We start from the raw sequence: 20,504 nt of genomic DNA, 5'->3' as shown, positions 1-20,504 counted from the left end.
CTCTCTCTCTCTCTCTCTCTCTCTCTCGGCTCCTTGCCTCATTTCGGCGTTTGGCCATGCTGGTTACGTAAACCTCGGAGTGGTCAGCGCAGTGCAGAGCTTCATGCCTGGATCAAAAACACTGAAGGAAGACGTAGCGTCATCGCCTACCCGTGTCGTTGCATAACTCAAGTAGAGGCAATTAAATTTTCACAGGCTGCAGCGACCTTTTACTTTACGTCCCCAATCAAAAGCTGAGCGTTTTGCGTCTTGGCTGCCCTCCACACTGCCAGCATCAGACTTCCTCATGAAACACAGAGAGAACGGTGAACAAAAGCAGCATGTTCTCGCCTGGTAAATCACTGGCTGTCGCAATACCTTCTAAATCAGAACCAATATGAAGCAAACACTGTTTCTGTCAGTTCCAATGGTTTCAGAGAGACATCGGTGTCCAGATCAAACTGTTGACCTGTGAGTCGTTAGGACGGCTGTGCCATCATCCAGGAAACACCTCCACTACAGAGGACAGACATTTATCCTGAGCCCACTACCTGATTTAGATTCTGGTGAGGCTGTCTGAGTTGCATTTCATTTTTAATTCCAGCTACCGACAGTTCACTGAGAAAGAATCCTCATCTTGTTCTGAGATATGGCGATGGCTTAAGATTTAGAACTGGCAGAAATGTCCTAACCTCTAACTTTTTTGGTGTATTACTGCCAACATAACTTTAATAATTCCATTGTGATTCTGATAGAGCAACACATTTATACAAACAAGGAAAGCATGCAGTATACTGCTCTCGGTGGTGTTTTACTTTATAAATTCACATTTTGCTTGAAGTCTTTTGGAGAATCAATTGAATATTTGCCTCTTATTCTTTGTAGCAAATCAGTCAGATTGGATGGAGATCATCTGTGAACACCAGTCTTTTCACAGATTAGATTTAGGTCTAGACTTTGACTAGGCCATTCTAACACATGAATGATCTAAACATTCCATTGCAGCGCCAGCTGTAAGTTTAGGGTCATTGTTCACCTAGAAAATGAGCATAATGGATAGCTTTCACTGGAACTAAGGGGCAGGTCGAAACGCCTGAAAACAAACCGCAACCGATGGCCTACCATCACATCCACTTTGCAGTGGCACTACCAACAATTCATTGTGGAAGTTTTAGTAAGAAAATTATTGATTTGATTTATTGCTCAAATTGCATTCTGTCCCCGCTATGAAACCACACTGGAGTTCAACTAAGTTCCAGAGGAAAACCAACTACTGCACATTTTTGTCAGAAGTCTTCTTGCCAAGCTGATTGATTTTATGTACTTGTGGGAAAGGAAATGATTGGAGCACCTGAATATAAAGCTAATCATGAATGTTTTTATTTAAATCCAGTTCTGCCATCTTCTCAATCTACAGAGAGAATGCTGCAGCATCCGTCCTCACAGACATGCACATACAGATATGTAGTGAGACACTTTGTGACAATGCTTCCATGAGACTGTTTTCTTCTTTCCAGCAATAATCTGACGTTTTTGTGGCCCATCCTCCATTTGTTCCATTCACAAACCCACATTTTTTTTTAGGTTTACAACCCACCCAATGCACCGTGTCTGCTGGCTCGGAGTCGCCACAGACCCGTGTGTCCTTTGCTCCTGACTTTTTATAACCCTGTCATCGGCTGTTACACTCCCGCTGACATTTATGGTGGCTAACGGTAAGCAGTGCGACCTCTTCACCTGACGTGGATGACAGCGAAGCAACAGGGAATGGAAAAAAAGAAGGAATCACACTGCCGGTTATTAAAATCATAAATACAGGCTGTTGATTGGAGCTCTGAATACACAAACCCAAAGCTGTTGTGTGTGCATGCAAACAGGCGTGTACTCTCTCACTTTAGTGCATCCATTTTGTTCTGAGGTCGGGGGCAGAGTGAGGTTTGCTGATTTCTTTTATGGCTTAAAAAAGGTGCCATATCTACAGGTTGCTACACATCACTGAACTTTTATTACTGCTACCTAGAAGACACATCCATCTCAGCACATTAGAATACATCTGAAAAAGTCATTTATTTCAGCAATTCAATTCAAAAAATGAAACTATATTATAGCTTCTTTATGGAGTCTGTGACATTTTTCAAGCATTTTTTTCATATTAAGTTTGATCATTCAGTTTCAGTCTCAGAAAATTTTCATTACAGCCGACCGTTAAAAGGGCGGTATTATGAATTTTCCAGGAACATAAATCCATTTTATAGCACTATGTTACATTCAGCTGATATAAAAATGCTGGACATATCAAACATGACTTAAAAGAAATTTAACTTTGAAATCTGACACCTTGAAATCGGGCCTCTGTCTCTTTAAGAAGCTCCTACTCTATCCGACACTCCACCTTCAGCACGTTTTCACAACATTACTTCTCCATGATGCTGTTTACAACTGTTGGACTGAGAAGTAGTTTGTCTGATGAGCTCAGCAGACTTTTAATTCCACAAGGTGTTTGTGAATTGCTGCTGCTGCTAGTCTGAAGGGGCCCAATGGAGAAGGTGCGGAGACTGCAGCTCTAAAGGGGAGCTTTGGATAAGTAGGTGGAGCTTTGTGAGGGCAACCATTTAGGCACCCTGAATGGTTGCCATGGAGATTCAAGGATTCTTCAAATATGCATAAAAGAATTAAAGCAACATTTCAGGTATGTTTTTGATGAGGAAATAACATTATAACCTGATCTAAAACTAAAAATTTTCACATTTACAAAATTCCGCCCCTTTAAGAATAAAAAAAGCAACCCTACTGAAAATACAATATGTTGACGTACTATAAGGAACATGTACTCAGTGGAGACTCCTGCTGCAAGTTACAAACGTGAGGTTTAGCTCACGTTTGTGAATCCTGCTGGAAAATAAAACCAGAATCACCATAAAGCTTGTGAGAAGCAGAAAAAATAAAACTTGATAAACCACAGCGGACCAAAACAAACACTTGACATGGCATCCTAAATCATTACTAATATGGAAACTTCACACCAGACTTCAAACAACATGGACTCCTAAAATAAATGCAAAATTGTCTTTGATATGAACTAATGTCACCTCTGGTTCAGAAGTGACTAAATATGAGCAATAATTCATCAATCTCAACTAAACACTTAAATGGACACTGCTCTGTAGACCTCCACGTTGCTGTTATTGCTAATGCTTGTGAGATTTTCTCCTTCCACTCAACTTCCCAAATAATATCACCGGGTACAGCGTTCTGTGAACAGACAGCTTCTTAGAGATTATCAAGTCAGCCATCTTCTCCATGACTCTATAGGTCACCTGTGTCAAACCCGAGACCCGGGGGCCAAATCTGGCCCACCGCAGCTTTTTATGTGTGCAAATACTGCAAGTTTTTTTGCAAATATTTCTAAATTAGCCACAGAATCAGTGATTTTGATTTCAACAATAGCAAAATCTTGCAGGGACTGATCAACATGAAAAGATGATCAATATTATTTAATTTTAGGAAGTACTCAATGATTGCAGACACAGCTATTAATTAACTGGTTTTATCAACACATTCTGACACAAGAAAATTCATGATCTTGATGTGACCGAAAGTGAAAATGGTACATAGACCATAACACAGCACAGCATTTCTGCTACGAAAAAAATCATTCCCGTTATTAACCTGATGAAATGCTGCAATTTTCTAAGAAAGAGGATTTTGTGTTTTCAGAAACCGTAAGAATCATCAAAATGATCATGTTTCAATTTAAATGACTGAAATAAATTCAACTTCATTTCATTTTTTTTATTTCATTCACAGTAGATATTTTGCTTTATGAATCCTAGATGGAAAAAATGACAGCAGCTCTGCCTCATCTCTCAGTCATCACCGTGTTTACTCTCCTCTTAAATCTCTGACTGTTTTTTTCAGTATTTAATTGGACAGAATTAAAGCGTGGATCTCACACTGTATCATCAGGTATTTCCCAGATTCTCCATCTCAACAACCAAAACAATTCATGATGTATTACATGATGCATTTAATTGCAGAAATCAGGTTTTGCTTTGTAAGATAATTCATTCTGTTTGCCTTGGTTTTACTGCAGAGCCTTGTTGTCGCCTGGCAAAGACACACAATGGTTCTCTGTCCGGTGAGTCGGTTGTTCCATGTTGTTTGACATCCAGTATTGGTTTCACATTTTAATGTTTTATTTAGCTCTGCATGTTTGTCTATACTTTTTGAATTACACATGTAATTATGAAAGTGAAATACAGAAAATTTCCTACAAATAGTGAGAAGTATCACTCCTTCACGAACTCCTGGTGAAATTGCCACCACATTACCAGATGTTTGTTGGAGTTACCATGGTAACCCATTACTTGGTATGGCTCATGACACCAATTCAATAAGGTTAGAGCGAAAAAAACATTAAACTAAAGTATATCAAGTGAAGTTTTTTTTTTTAATTAATGTTTGAAAAATGAAACTTTTAGGGGGAATTGCACCTCTGAATCTAAATTGATCAACTTCACATTAAATTAACAACTGGATGATTGAACAAGAGCACAAAGAACCCCAAACACACAGTAATTAGTGTTAGATTGGATAATACAGGTTAGCATTTGGCTCCTAGTGTGGCTCTGATCTTAACCAACATACACATTTTTGGATTCTCCCTAAAAAGCTAGGTCTGTTTCAGGAAACCAGACAACTTAAATGAGTTGGACCGAGATATGAAGGGTGGCTAAAGGCAGGATCTTTCTGTCTTCTCTGCTAAACAAATCTTTGATACTAACACTTTAAAACTGGTTTGTGGTGGCGAAGAATGAGCCGAGTCAAAAAGAATCACAACTCACTGGTCAGACAGTAAAACTATTCTGGAAAAGAGAATTTCTTGGCAGAATGAACTAGAGGGCTTCCCTTCTGAACTTGTTACCCCCAACATCTATCAAGAGGTTGCCAACAGATGAAAGGACATTAAAGTCTCCCTGTGAGGTGGCACTTCTATGTCAGGAAGCAAAGCAACGCAACCTCACTCTGAGAGACCAAGTGTCTGAAGCTGAAGGCCCCTGCAGTGACATCCCAGTGCCCTGCTCTAAAAATGTTGTGCATTATTGACCAAAAGAAGTCCAGAAGCCATCATTTATTCATCTGTTCCCACCATTAGTGCCCACATGGCACAGACACACGGGTAAGTGGAGGAATAAAGCTGGATAGGTTGTCAGCTTTGGTTTGTAACAGTTTCTACCTGGTAGCGGTCTTATTGTAATGGTGACACAACACTGCAGGGGTCCAGTTAAGGTACAGCACACTTACATTTAACTGCAAAATGCATGATTTCACTGTGCTGTCAGAAAACAGACCCTTTATGTTTTGGAACTTGGGAAGCTTTACATCTGTGACTTGATTAAAGCTTTAAACCTGAATAAGAGAGGCAGTGTGAGATTAAACCAAAATGTGTCACCAGAGATAAACCTGAACTGGTTGTTGTTTCTAGAAATGGAGGGTCAGTTTAGTTTTGTACTCAGACTTGCATCATTTCCACTTTGTTGTTCTTTATCGTAAATGAGAAGTTGGTCACCAGAAATCAGAAACAGGTCATGACCTCATACCAAGCATAACTCTGCTGCAGTCGCAGATACAAAAAAATGTTTGCCTTTTGCTCACTGAGGGAGCTAACTGTTAGCAACACAAAAACGATTACAATATATTGTTCATTCAACCACTGCAGCAACCTGTATACAGACAAGGTTACCAACTACTGCATTCTTAGATAATTTAATGAACAGTTTTTCACTGCAGCTGTTACTACTGTTGCTATGCGTGGCAGCCATGTTGGATTTCAGGGTTGCAGAAATCTCTGGCATCAACTTTCAATGTTTTTAAAGTCACTAACTTTAGCTGTAATGTTTTAAAAAAGAACTCAAACAAAAGCCGAACAAAAATGTCAAACGTTAGCATGCTAGCAGCACCAAAAGCTACTACAGTCAGAGTCTGTGCTAATTACAAAGTCTCAGACTGTAGTGATGCTAACCTAACGTGTCACAGGGATGCATGTGTTTGGTTCTTTGACGGCTCTGACCAAACTGTGTTGCTACAGTGCAGTGGACAAGTTTCTGCCCTCTTCTGTTTTTTCAATGTTTCAGATCGGCAAACAAATAAAAATTATCTGAGCAAATAGACAGATTTGAAATCATGACTCGGTCAAATTTCCCCAATGACAACCAGGACTGATTGACAGACCTGTAGGATGAAAAAAAAAATCACTAAAGTAAATCCTATCTGACAACATGAAGAAGGCAAGATAAAAAAAATCCACTTTACGTACCAATCTAAAGGAACTGCAGAACAGATAGGAAATGAAGTATTTGATCTCAAGCAGTCTGGAAAGAGCTACGACATCATTTCTAAGGCTGTAGGATTCTAGAGACCCACATTACCCACAAATAGAGAACACGGAACAATGGTGAACCTTTTCTGGAGTTGCCAGTCTACCAACAAGAGCGACTTGACAACAAATGACATGAAGGTTGTGATTCTTTTGACCGGCTCTTTACTCTGAACGATAGGACTCGAGTCTCAGTGAGAACCGTTCTCTGTTTTTCAATTCTCGCTCGTAATGCTCTGCACACAGTGTCAAATAGCTACTTATTTAATTTAAAATGATATTTATTACATAGGAGAAGCACAGCATTCAGGAAACAAAAGAAAGTCCACAAGAGAGTACCAAGCCGAAACTCAAGCACAAAAAAAATGTCTATTTGGAATTGGATGTGCGGTATCACACTCCTCTAGAAGAGTGGCCTAGTCAAAATCTAGACTAAATCTAGGGAGATGCTGGCGGATGACATTAAACAGGTCCTTCATAATAAAAAACTCCGTAATATGTAGGAATTAAAACAATTCTGTAAAGGAGATTGGCTAAAAATACTCACTACGAGTTGTTAAATGTTTCATTTGTTGTAGAGTAAATAAGCAAGTAAAGGCAAGTTCAGATTTTACTTTCAGGTAAAACAGAATGTTCTGAGTTGATCCACCACAACCGTCTGGTTCTCCAACACCAGCTTTATCAATTACATTACAAAACTGTCACTCTGAATATGATTTATAACATCATAACCAACATGTTATGGGTTTCTCAGATCATTCAGAAAACTGTAATCACTGGGTAGATGAAGATGTCTGTGTGGAGAAACAGGGGCCTTCAGAAGGAATCTGCGTCACAACGCACTACCAGGCATGTTATACAACACCAATGCAAATTCTACAGGGCATGTTGTATCCTTGCCAACAGTGGTTTATGATGGAGTGTTGGAATACAGCAGATATTATAGGACACTCTGAGCTATCAACGATCTACTGAAGCTAAAGGTTCAACTACTAACGCCTGATGTTTGGGTAGTACATGAAATACCCAAAATGTCGTCGGAGTCTGCAGTCATCGAGCAAGAACAGAAAGCAGAATTGTTTTTATTGCCTGTAATGTTTCAGCTTCGTTTTCTAACAGTGAACAGACAGCCTGAGGGTGTGGACGAGGCTTTTGATTCAGAACTAACCGCCGTCTATTCCTGTCTGTAGGTGCAGAGGAGACATGGCGGTAGAAGAAGAAAAGCAGTGGCGCAGATTGGGGATCTTTATTTTTAGAATCAAAGGCAAATAAAAAGAAGACAGAAAGTACAAAGGAATATGCTGTGATTATAAAAAAGGGACTAAAATAAGAACAAAGCGTTGTGAGCACACCCTGCCAAAGACATTTATTTGTATTTGGTTCCCTCTTCGGTCTGGAGCCCGCACAGTCACATTCATAACCATGTGGCCGCTGCCGATGACACTTCAGCGGATAGAGGGCTAGGGGGAGACGATGGCTGACAAGCCGGATATGACAGGGAGGGGGCTCACGACTGTACGCTGTATGGCTAAAAATAAAAATAAAAAGGAGCAGAGATGGTTCCGTGATGCAGGTTACTGCAGATAAACATATAACCGGTAATCACTCAAGCATCTTCTGCACAAACCCACCTCAGCCTGAACGGAGAGCCACTTCTGCTTTATGAGCGTACAAACGCAGCAGATGTGGGTTTTATTTTCTGCGGAGCTGATGGACTCCCGGGGCAGGAAGCGATCGGAGCGGCAGTGGCGCACGACATTCCTCGTGAATTTCTGAGATGCTGTAGCTTTCCGTCAAGATGTTATCCTCTAATCCAGCTGTGACCAGCTCTTCTAGTCACAGCCTTGTATGGCCTTGGGATCTATGGCGCAGGATATAATACTGCAGTCCCATTCTGGGCATTACCAAAAGAATTCCCAAGTTTCATTCTATCAAGTTTGGAAAACAAGACTGATCTGATGGCTTAAAAACCCTGAAAGGAGCAGAATGTGTTTTCCAGGCACATAGTGCCTTTTTAAAGCATAATCAAATAACTATGTTACCTTCAGTTGCTCTAAAAATGCTAATATATATCTCAAATATGACTTAAAATAAGTTTGACTCTGAAATTGGGCCTCTTGTCTGTTTAAGAAACTTCTGCTCTTTCTGAAACTGCATCCTTTGGAAGTCATCACAACATGGCTCCTTTATTAACCCTTTAACAATGTCTTTAGCCCTGAGAAGTAGTTTGCATAATGAGCTTCCACCAAGTGTTTGCTAATTGCTGCTGGCTAGTCTGAAGGAGCTGAGTGGGGGAGTCAGGCTTGGAAACTGCAGCTCTGAAGAGGAGCTTTGTCCTCGAAGGCAGAGCTAGGTTTAACCAGACGTTTTGCATGGCTGAATGGTTGTCATGGAGATTAAAGGATTTCTCAAGCATGCATGAAAGAATCAAGGCAACACTCCAAGTATGTTTTTGATGAGGGAATAACAATATAACATGATATAAAGCTAAAAAAAAATGTCAATTTTATATGATTCTACTGCTTTAAAGCACTTGACGGACATTGCTGAGTCATTCAGGACTTGCATAAAAAACATTTTAAGTATTTTAAGATATTTTGCATTGTTAGGCTCACCATAACATTACAAGACACATATAAAGAATATAGCTGATACCTATTAAGTTTATTATGAGAAAGAAGAGTATAAATTAGTTTTTCAAATAAAATGCAATTCAAAGTTCTGGATGTAGCCAAGTTCACTGAAATGTCTAAAATTTGACAAATTACAGGCAGATTCTTATAGAGAGCAACTGGAATTTATCAGTTGGCCTCAGAAGGTGGGACCAAGTGATTGCTTTGGAAGTCATTAAGTAATCCTCAAGTTAAGTTAAAGTTCAAAACCTTTCATTTTCAGTCTTAAGAAGTCATTTGACAAAATGTGAACTTGATTCATATGTGTTTAAATGTGTTTTTTGTTTGCTTGAACAACCAGCTGGAGAAATTTAATTTCAAAATCTTCCGACAATCTCTGGAAAGCATAGCACAACTTAACATGCCATAGATGAAGAGGCTCACTGCTCAGGGCAGGATGCCATCAGGGGGCAGCACTCAAATAAAATTGTCTGTCTGTGCACCCAAAACAAATTTCCTGTTGTTCCATCGTATTGAGAATGTCCAATTAACAACATGAAAAGCTGCCTCTGTGTTGTAGACAATTTAAGCACCTTAGAACGCTGGTGATGCTAATGGTGAAAAATGTATACAAATTAATACACTATTAAAACCTTTTTAAATAATCCAGAGTGCATTGGATCATCCATAACTCAAAATTCAAAACACATAAAGTGCTCAAATCTGAATTGGATTATGTTTCGTCTCATAAATACAAATGACATGGTGACATTCGTCATGGAAACGCCACTGCTTGACCATATCACAACATCGTCCTTCAGCAAACGGTGAACAGGCTGTGCGCTGCGGCGTTTTGCGGGGAAAGGTATAACAAACAAGAAATGTGCTGACTGTTCACTCTTCACTGACCCAAACACACAACGCCTGGATATGATTTCAGAGTGAAAGTGGAAGGCATGGATGCGGAAGCTGGTTTCAACTTACAACAACAAGGTCCGAGGCGTGGCCGATCCTGGGGTGAAAACGATACGCTTGGAGCCACAGATCCAAGAGCAACTCGAGCTGTTTATGTTGCTTCCTGCGTACGCACGCAGAAATGAGGAATGGCTGCCTGTTTACGGGATGTTTATTCCGTTTTCTCTCAAGCAGTTCCTCAAGTCACTAACGTCTGTTTACTTTAGCTTTTCATTCTTTTGCTTTCCTTTTAATTTCTTTTTAGAGTCTTTTCAGCACTCAAAAGTATGACATTGTATGAGCAGAAGCAGGGACAGATGGCGGTAAGATGGCAGCACCGGACCATCAAAATAGATCTGCGTCACAGACACTAAGGTGGATTTCATAGGGAAAAAATGGGAACTTTTGGGCAACATTAACTTCCTGCAGCTGCTATATTTCTTCATTGAGAAGGTAACAATGATTAGGGCTAAATTTAGACCATTTCCACTCCGTGGATACTGGACAATCAGTATGAAATGACTTATTTCCAGACTGGAACGGCTTTGCTATGGTGGAGATGTCGCATATTAAGTTAAAATTAATAATGTTCTTCATGGATACATATGAGAGGAGCTCCACTGACCGGCAGCGGCTCGAAGGCCTGCATCTGGGCAGAGGCCATTTTGTTTCTGTGTTTTTGTTTACTGTGCAGAGCGTTTCTCGGAACAAGCAGGACAGTCCCGGAGGAGCTGACTGGACAGGAAAAAAGCTCAACTTTGGCAGCTCCCACCTGCAAAAAAACCCAACGCTCTTCTTCCAGATCCCTCAAAACAACCCCAGACTGCAAAGCTGGAGCTCTGCTTTTCTCTTTTGTCTTAAGAACTCAATATTGTTCAGGAAAATTTGCTTTTTTAAAGTCAAACCTGAAGAATGTGAAGCACAAAGCTTTAGTGCTTAGCTTAGCTCAGAATGCTCTGTGAATATAACATTTATAGTACATGTGTTGTGTTACATTATGACATGATCTTTTATGGAACATTTCATTTTAAAACAGTTTTGTTTTTAGGATAATACCCAATAAAGCAGTAAGGAAGCAACTACTTTCTGAACAAACACATTGAACAATTTAGCCAAGCTGTCTTAACTTAGCTAAAAAGAAAAAAACAACAACAAAACAACACACACCTGTTATTCCCCATTATGTTCTGTTAAACAACCCATACCCAGTAAATCGATGACCAACTGAAAAGCAATAGCACTTTTGATAAAACCTAGCCTCTGGTGAAGCACACCTTTCTTTAGAATCTTTCTAGCAACTGAGTGACTGACATCAACTTGCATGACCACGCTAAGCAATACTAGCATTTTTAGCTTTGCTGAAATGGCTGGTAACTGTTGTCCTCAGGCTACTTGACCCTACTGTAGGGTTGCCACACATCCTGTAAAATACAGAATCCTCCTGTATTTGCCTTATAAATGTTGCATCCCGTATTGAGCAGATATGGGACACGATTTGTTCCGTATTTCTATAAATGTCCGATAGACACGCCTATCACACACATATCAACACGAAGTGTAACAATAATGACCAAAATAAAATACATGAAATATTAAGGTGAGCTAAATTGTCGTGGCAGGAGATAAAGGACCCCCCCAGACCCCCGGAAACCTACGGTCCGATGCTGTTGTCACGGTTGCCTAGAGACAGACACTACGCAGTCGCGGTGAGTTGCTATCAACCTGCGTCTTTTAAAATGTCCTCGACCCGATACTCCACCGTCCTTAGAAGTAAAAACTCTGACATAAATACAGACGTGAATGAAGAGACGCACATTCCAGGCTAAACAGGCAGTTATTTAAAAAATGTGTCGAGGTCTGTCTTTGTTTGGTCTTTGTTTGTAGGGAGTCTTCTGTTTGCAGGGGGACCTCTGGTTGGGTGGAGACTCTATGATGGTTATTTTCTAGAGCAAGTTTCAACTCCACCTTCAGGTCTGCAACCTGACCCTGCACAGATTTCACCGTTTCCTCCTGTACTTTGAATTTGGAAGCTTGCTCAGAGTCACTTTTGAGCTGCTCCTCATATTTCAGTCTCACTCTGTATTCTTCAACCATAACTTCTACCAGATCTTTATTGCGGGAGGTGTATTTTTCAGCCTCCCTCTTGAAGTAGTCCAGCTGTTGAAGAATACTCTTGTCGGTTGTAACTTTGGAAGAGCAAGAAACCTTTGATACACCTGCAATCTCTGGTACGTTTCTTCCATGGTCACGTTTGACTTGCAGGCGACGTTCTATATCCAACATTTTTTGCAGTTTTTGAATCTCCTCTTGCTGTGATTTGACTTCAGCCTGAAAAGCAATCCTTCGGTCTCTTTCCTCATGGAGTTCAAATATCTTACTCTGCAATTTTTTTTAAGATCGTCTACCTGCTTTGTGAGATCTTTGAGGTGTTGACTCGTCTCTTTCATGTCTTCCACTAAGGGGGTGATATCGAAGCCAGCAGAGGGAGTCGTTTTCTGCTCAACTTCCAATGATGTTGGACTCTCCAAGTCGCCGGAAGAACTTGATTCCCCCTAGACCTCTGCTGATTCATCTTCCGGGTTAATGGGGCTGTCGCTGTCATCTTCCAAAGGGAAAATGATAGCGTCGTAGTCGACTTGGATGTTGAGGTCCATCATGTCGACCCATGAAAGCTCAGCTGGAAAAGCTTCATGTTCACAACCAATCTGTTGTTGCTTCATGTCGATATTCTGGTAAATTCTTACTTCTCTGAAAGGCGTGGAATATCTGGAATTGATATCCGGCTCTTTTCGATTAATTTCGAACGTGCTCTGAAGAGTGATCTGTCCCGATAGAACTGTGGAACAGGTCTGAGAAAACAGTCTGTGAGCTACATTCAAGAGAGAGATTCCCTTGTGATATCATAGAGTGATGACATCACTGCTGATGTCATTGATACATTGGAACTGAACATTCTATTGTAGCCTGACGTAAAAACATTTTGCTAGACAATGTCAAACACTGAGAAGTTTAAATTTTTATCAAACGTTATGAAGAAGAAAAACCTCAGAAATACACAGGGTAGGGTTGCTACCGGTCCGTAAAATAAAGAATCATCCCATATTTGATACATGTTGTGTCCCGTATTGAACCGATACGGGACGCGATTTGTTCTGTATTTCTATAAATGTCCAACAGACACACCTATCACACACATATCAAACACTAAGTGTAACAATAATGACCAAAATAAAACACAGTAAGGTCAGCTAAATTGTGATTGCGCGAGATAAAGAACCCCCGAGGCCTCAGGAACGCTACGGTCTGATGTTGTTGTTCATGGCTGCCTAGAGACGGACACTACACAGCCACGGTGAGTTGCTATTGTCTTTTAAAATGTCCTCGACCCGATACTCCACCATCCTTAGAAGAACTCTGGCAGAAATACAGATGTGAATGAAGAGACACACATTCCAGACTAAACAATGTCTGATTCCAGGCTAAACAGGCAGTTATTTAAAAAATGTGTCCATCGTGGTGCCGTTTGCTGCTGTGTGATGTGATTGATATCAGACAGAATGGATCAGGAGAGGACCACTGCAGACCCGTTCCCGTCTCTTTATCCCTCAATCATCTCCTGAGGCTGATACGGTACAGAACTTTTTATTATTGATTCAGTTTCTTATTGCGCTTTTAAAAAACTATTATGAATTGATTATTTGCTTAGGATGTTGAGTTTAAATGATAATTTACTTAATATATAATAGTAATAATAGTATCAGAAAAAGTAATATGAATGGCAATTTAAAAAACAAATCATACTAATAGATTAACAGTACAAACCTAAATATTTCCTACTTTAAAACGGTTTGTTTCTGTATGTTTTATTTAGAAATCTTGATACATTTTATGAATAATTGTTCAGCGTTCATTTAAAGTATTATTTAACTTTTATTAATGTGGTTTACCAGTTTGGATAACTTGACTTCCGATCAATGGAGAAAAAACATGCTAACCAAGAATACACCAGACACAGACCTGCAGCCCAGGGGCGGTTCTAGACGGGGGCCAACAGGGGAACTGAAGAAATTATACTAAATAAATGCCTTTTTTTGATATTGAGTGGTAGATATTTTAACTTTCACAATTTTACTTTCACAATTGCCAGTAATAAAAAATTGAATTCTGCACTTTTAGCTGCTGTATTGAGATAGGATCACATTTTCCTTTTGCATCGGCTAGATCAGGATCTTCAACCTGAATCTGGAGACACAAGTGGCTCTTTGGCTCAGAATATTAAATGATTAAATATATTGCTCTGTTTTTTTTGTTTCATTCTTTTTTAAGTGCTCCCCACAAAAAAAACACCGACTACACTGGCCCTCATGGTACATTTGGTCTAGAACCAGCCTCCAAACCTAACTATTTGTATAAATATTTTGGTAATACTATTTTTAATACCAGAATGTTAACATAACTTTTATATTTTGTTTTGACGGAGGACACATTTTGAATATTAAATCAGGTGTTGTGATCAATTACTCAGTACTTGATTAGATTTTTACCAAATACATTTTACACCTACTTCATTAAAGCTAAAGTAAATCTACTCGAGTATAAAAGTATTGAAGGTATGCTACTCTGATTGGAGTACCATTTTGTTAGGAGTCCCTTATTTTGATTTCTGAAAGGTGGCAACCCTACTCTATTGTAATTAGTCAAAAATTATTTGTTTTGTTGTAGATTTAAGAAAAAGTATGGAGACAGCGGCATTAAACTATCCTGACCAACAAAAATACACAAACATCAGCCGTGACTCATGTGTCATATAAGAATGTTCGCCTGGTGTCTGAAAAGCAAACAAAGGGAAGTTGTTGAGTAAAGGCTGAAAAACAAATCATTTTGTGATTTGTGTAGCATCAAACTTCACTGTGATCCAAATTCAAGTCAGAAAACCAGTAAAATCGTAAGCTGGCCTGTGATTTAGCTGTGACGTATTAACAACCTGTTGAATACCACTGACTTCAATGTGGTTAGACACTGCTGAAACGTGTACAATTAGTAGCATTCAGGAATAAAATACAGCTTATTACTACATCTCTCTATGCTTTCATTTCATAAGCTGAGAAGCCATATTGGATTTTCAGGTTGGAGACTGTGTCAGAACTCTACAATTATGGAACTTTTCCAGTTTGGTTTCTGAAACATCTTCCCATTGGTAGTTTCTCACTTATGTCCAAAATTAGAGATGCGCAACACTCTATTGCCCATCTCTTATAAAACCCGATAACAATGAGTCATTCTGGAATTTTAATAAACCCTAAGTGGGAAAGCTTGGAACCCCAAAAACCTGAGAGTAAATTTGTATCTGTTACTTTTGATGTTCAAACTATTTTTCCGCTGCATTCTTGAAACGATGCCTTTTGACTAGTACATTTCAGTTTTCACCAAATATTTGTGGAAAACTGTTATCACATTTATTATCACCGGATAAAATACCATGTAATTTCAAGCCTTAGCATAGTGTACATCCTACTCAATAAATATATTTACACCACTTTAAAATTTAGCAAGTGTTCCTGACATGAAATCATTCTTTTACATTTTTTATCTTGTAAGTGTACTGATCGATCTGTTGTATTTTTCAGCAACATTATATATAATTGTGGCTCTTCTGTTTTGAATAAAAGCCATTTATGCTTCACGTTTTTGTTTTAAATCAAATTGTCGATACCTTAAAACCACAAAATGTGCTATTTTTACTCAGTATTATCTGTTTATCTAAAGGTAAGGTCCATATTGCCCGTCACCACTCAGACTCAATACTCAATGCTTTCTGAATCTTATCCACCTTTACTCAAGATCCACGTTTAACGGACTTTGAGTGAAAGAGAAGATGATAAAGTTAAAACATCCAATTCCTGCACATGGTTGTCATGGCTCCACTGGCTGCATTCAAAGAAAGGGAAGGTAAACAGAACGACCAGCAGTTAAAATGAGGTCTGAGGCGGTTGGAACTAGCTGGTGGTCCACATCTTTTGCCTGAGTGGACCTAAAAAAGGCGCTTTAGCAGAAAATAGCAGTCGCTTATTCTTGGGAGCGCAGACAGGTATGCTCATTTATCATCTCCTGCAGGAGCCTGAACGCAGAAGCTGAACCCATTCTGTGAGGACGGATCTGGGTTGGAGGGTTGTTGTTTTTTTTATGTGGATCAAAATATGATCAAATACCCTGAATGCAGGGTATTTTATTCACGGTCCTAAACCATGAATAAACTGATCTAATCACCATATATGTTAGCTTTTTTTTTTTTTTTAACGCATTTTCTTATGTTACAAACACAAATCTAAACATATTGTATTTAGATTTTCTATGACAGATCAACACAAAGTGGAAGGAAAAAAGATATGTAGAGTTCAAACTTTTTTTACAAATAAAAATCTGTGGCTTGTTTTTGTATTCAATCTCCCTAAATTAGTCCAAAGTCAGACAAGGGCTGGTGGTACCCTGCATGTTTTAGCTCTTTCTCTAGTTCAGCACACCTGGATCAAATGATGGGCCTCTGCAGAACATTATGACCAGCTCAGCAGCTGGGCCATTTTAATCAAACACTGTAAAGAAATGACGTAAAACCTATATACAATCACAACAGAAAAAAAATACTGTCAAGTGGAAAACATAAGTGCTCTACTTAATTCACAGAAACCTTTGTAAGCTGTCAAACAAAAATGTTTATATTGTTTATAAAGAAACAATAAGTGAGAATGATCATACTTTAATTGTTTAAACTACAAATGGAAGTAAAAAAAAAATTCTAATAACGAAACAGTTATATTAATAATAGGAATTTTACGGTAGAAGACTATGATAACATCACCTTCCTAAAATAATATTTGGATATGGTTTCTCCGAAAAACAATAAAAACTCCGACATTATCGTTTCTCAACTAAATACCCCGCACTGAACGTGAAAAAATGCTGCTAGCTAAATAGCATTTGACAACAACTCATAAGCGTTGACATGCTGCCAGAATTATGGTGCGATAAATAATAAAACGTAATTTAACGAAGCTTTGTGGCAGATAATTTGCCCCAAGGAAATGCACTCGAATCGTTAGAATAAAAATTACAGCCATAACTAATACCATATTTCTCCAAAACTTTCTCCCTGACCTGTCTGCTGCGTTCCTTAACCTGCCATGTTGTTCTCCAATGTTCTGGGATGTACAGCGAACAGCCGGACTCCATTTTTATTAACTACTTCTGAAGACAGCTGGAACTCAGGTAGGGGCATCAAGGAAAGGTTCATGTTACAACACAAGCCACAATTTTCTCTGTTATTTTATTTTTGTAAACAAAATGTTGAAAACCCATTTCTCGTTTTCCTTCCACTTCGAACAAATAGCCGCCATATTTGGTGGCGTCATTATTCACCGGGCTCGTTTTAACCCAGACTAGGAGAGCTGCTGGATGAAAACAGGTGAAGGCCTGCTCCCCTCAGCCCCCAATAATGAAAAATAAATAAATAAATAACGCAAAACACGCAATGCCCCGCATCAGTCCCACAGTCACGGCTGCTGCAGATTCACGCGGGAAGTGAATGATGACCGGGGTGTCTCTGAGAAACAATGACCGGGTGAGTCACCACCGTTCACCCGCAGAGAGCAGGATCTGCCTCTCCAGCTCACACCCCCCTCACTGTTACCGTGACTCCCCTGCTCTGCAGTCCAACACGTTGGGGGAAGGAGGGGGGACTGCAGAATGTGATCCTGATTATGGTCATGTTTGGCTTTTTTCTTTTTGTTTTTCTCTTTGACATGATTCAGACCAATCCGCGTATTTCCTCAGTAAAATCGTAAGATGTCAAACTTGAAGCAGCATCCATCGGAGAGCATGCGGCCGGTGTGCGCCATGTGGCTCATGTGAAGCAATATCAGCTGCGCCAGAGATGCAATCTGCTGCATCATCGCATTTAAGACAGCCGAGCTTGAACGGCTCACGGCAGCAGCCATGGCAACGCGGAGAAACGGCCGTCTAAACACGCGGCTGTCACTCGAGTTTAGGAGATGATCTTGATTTGATTTTAGATTACAGAATTTGTGAGATTGTGTATTTTTCTTCTTCTTGCCGCAAAAACAACAAAGCAGCCCTGGATGACGCCTGCTGCGATGCGGCGGACTGAGAGCTGGATGCGGGAATCGGCGCTCGATTTGCGCCACTTGAGTCCACAGATGGACCCTGAAGGTGGAGAGTATAGAGGAGGAATCACGCGGGTGGGTGGGTGGTTGTCATAGTGCGGGTTTCACCATGGCTCTCCCTGGAGGGAACCCCCCACTCCCACCCCTCATCACCTTAACACCCACCACCAATATCTTTTTTTTGGCGCTCTTTCCGTGCCACGATCACGTAAAAAGGTCCCACCAGTTTGCGTGAAGGCAATAAAAAAGGGAGCGACGCATTTTTATAGCACGATCGTGCGCCCCCTACCCTTTTCCCCCCTCCCTGACAGGCTCCACCGCAGTATTACCCCCCAACCCGCCTCCCCCCAACCCATACACACAAATCTCGCCTCCTGTTTGCCTCAGGGAGCTCGGTGTGTGTGTGTGTGTGTGTTTTTGGAGGCTGTCAGACTGATTCATGCTTTATCATCTTGCTGCGACATCAGCAAGCTTCATCAAAACATCTAAATAAATAAATAAATAATAATAATAATAATAATAATAATAATAATAATAATAATAATAATAAAGGTGGTCGGACCCCCCACCCCCCCCCCCCCAAAAAAACTCTCGCGCACCTGCAGGAAATCTGTGGCGCTGTCCGCGGTGCTGAAAAGAAAAAAACGCCCACTTCCACAACATGCGCATTATTAGCGCAGCGACTCGGCGGCGCGTTCCTGCCCAGCCAACACGCTGCGTGTTTCGGATTCGTCACCCCTTGGGCTGTGGGGGGGATGTGTGTGTGTGTGTGTGTGTGTGTGTGTGTGGGGAGCGGAGGTCACGCATCGCCTCCCCACTGTTTCTGTTCCTTCCCGCGTCAATAAGCGCATAAATCAACTAATCCGTTTACGAACCAACAAATAACGTCATTTTTCCCTCCTGATTAGTTTAATTTATAACACAGAGAAGTTGAAGAGGGAAAAAACAAACAAACCAACAAACAAAAATATGACGTCAGCCGCTTGGATCCGGTCAAAGCCTCTCGTGTTAAAGAAAGTAAATCGTTTAGTTTGAGGTGATCTCTTACCTGTGCCTGCTGTCAGTGGCCCGCAGTCAGTATGGGACGGAGCGGAGCGTCTGTGTCGACCAGCAGCTGTGCAGAAACACACACACTCTCTCTCTCTCTCTCTTTCTTTCTCTCTCTCTCTCTCTCTCTCTCTGTGACTGGGATGCTGCAAAGGCACTGCGCGTCCTTCTGCTTCCTCCTCGCTTCTTCAATGGTGGAGGGGGTGGGGGCGCGGGGAGCAGTGCAGCTCTTGTCAAAGATGGCGGACACTTTTGACGTCAGCAGCAGCTTTTAATAGATATCTGTCAGAGAAAGAGAGAGAGAGAGTGAGAAAAACAGAGTATTTACATGTTGTTAAAGTCCTGACACAAGCTTTTCATTTCACCTCAGATGCACCGATGTTGGGTTTTTTGTGTGTTTTGTTTTGTTTTTTAGTGTCACTTCTTTTTCTTTAGCCGCCTTCTTTCAATGAATAAATGTTTTCATATTCATCGATTACCAGAGATTATAAATCGTTTGGATTTCTGGCAGAAAAGTGTGGCATGCTCCTTTAAATAAACCTATTTCGTAAAATGACGTATTAGGGCCATTGTAGATAGAAAATAATAATAGTAAAATAAAAATAGGAGGAGTACATTTCGGTCAAAAAAATAAATAAAATTTTGGGATTAATCTAAAAATAACCTTGGAAATTTCAGAGGTTTTTTCCTTTGAGAACATTTCTGAAATTAATCTCAAAATTTCAGTTTTCTCTCATAACTTTTCAATTTCTGAAATTTGGAAATTTCCAAGATTGCTCTAGAAAATTTAAGAGATTAATCTAAAATTTTGTAGTTTTTTGGTGGAAATTTCATAAATTTTTTCTACCTATAATAACCCCAATAAATGACTTACCTGTAGTGTTGTTTTGATTCTTCCATGCATGTTCGAGAAATCTTTTAAATTTCCATGGAAACCATTCAGCTGTACAAAATACCTGGGTGGACCTAGCCCCGCCTTTGAGACGCAGCTCCTCCTCTGAGTTTTCATAATTCTCAGTTTCGGCCTCACAGAGCCCCTCCCCAACCCTCTACTCAGCTCCTTCAGACTAGCCAGCGGCAATTAGCAAACACCTAGTGGAACTGCACAGAGCTAATTAGGAGTTACTTCTCCATGAAACTCTGGTAAAAATGTTGATAAAGTGTTTATAGGGTTTAGTTTTCTATTATTTTTGTGGATGTACTATGTTTTGTTTTCTTTTTTTCAGGACGGATTATGTTTTGACTGATGCCTGTGAAACAAACAGAACCAGAGAAGAATGGCGTTTTCTCCGCACGTCGACCCGGCAGCGTGGGAATGTTCCCCGATCCGGCTCCTCCAGCCACTGCCTGGCACCGGAA

At 40.2% G+C, this 20,504-nt stretch overlaps 1 protein-coding gene across 2 annotated transcripts in view; it reads right to left on the bottom strand.

Annotated features, from left to right (window-relative positions):
• Positions 1 to 19,251, bottom strand: part of snap25a (synaptosome associated protein 25a) — a 43,264-nt gene extending 24,013 nt beyond the window's left edge. Inside the window, exon 1 of one of the 2 annotated variants that reach the window (XM_016679485.1) lies at positions 19,147 to 19,251. The gene's annotated coding sequence lies outside the window, so the exon portion shown is untranslated. The remainder of the gene's footprint in view (positions 1 to 19,146) is intronic. The other variant, XM_007567775.2, reaches the window with a different exon arrangement.
• Between the last annotated feature and the right edge of the window lie 1,253 nt (positions 19,252 to 20,504).

The sequence above is a fragment of the Poecilia formosa genome, unplaced genomic scaffold, assembly GCF_000485575.1.
Source record: "Poecilia formosa unplaced genomic scaffold, Poecilia_formosa-5.1.2 Scaffold213, whole genome shotgun sequence".
Classification (NCBI taxonomy): domain Eukaryota; kingdom Metazoa; phylum Chordata; class Actinopteri; order Cyprinodontiformes; family Poeciliidae; genus Poecilia; species Poecilia formosa.
Note: the sequence above shows the minus strand (reverse complement) of the source record. Positions and strands in the feature narration are given on the sequence as shown.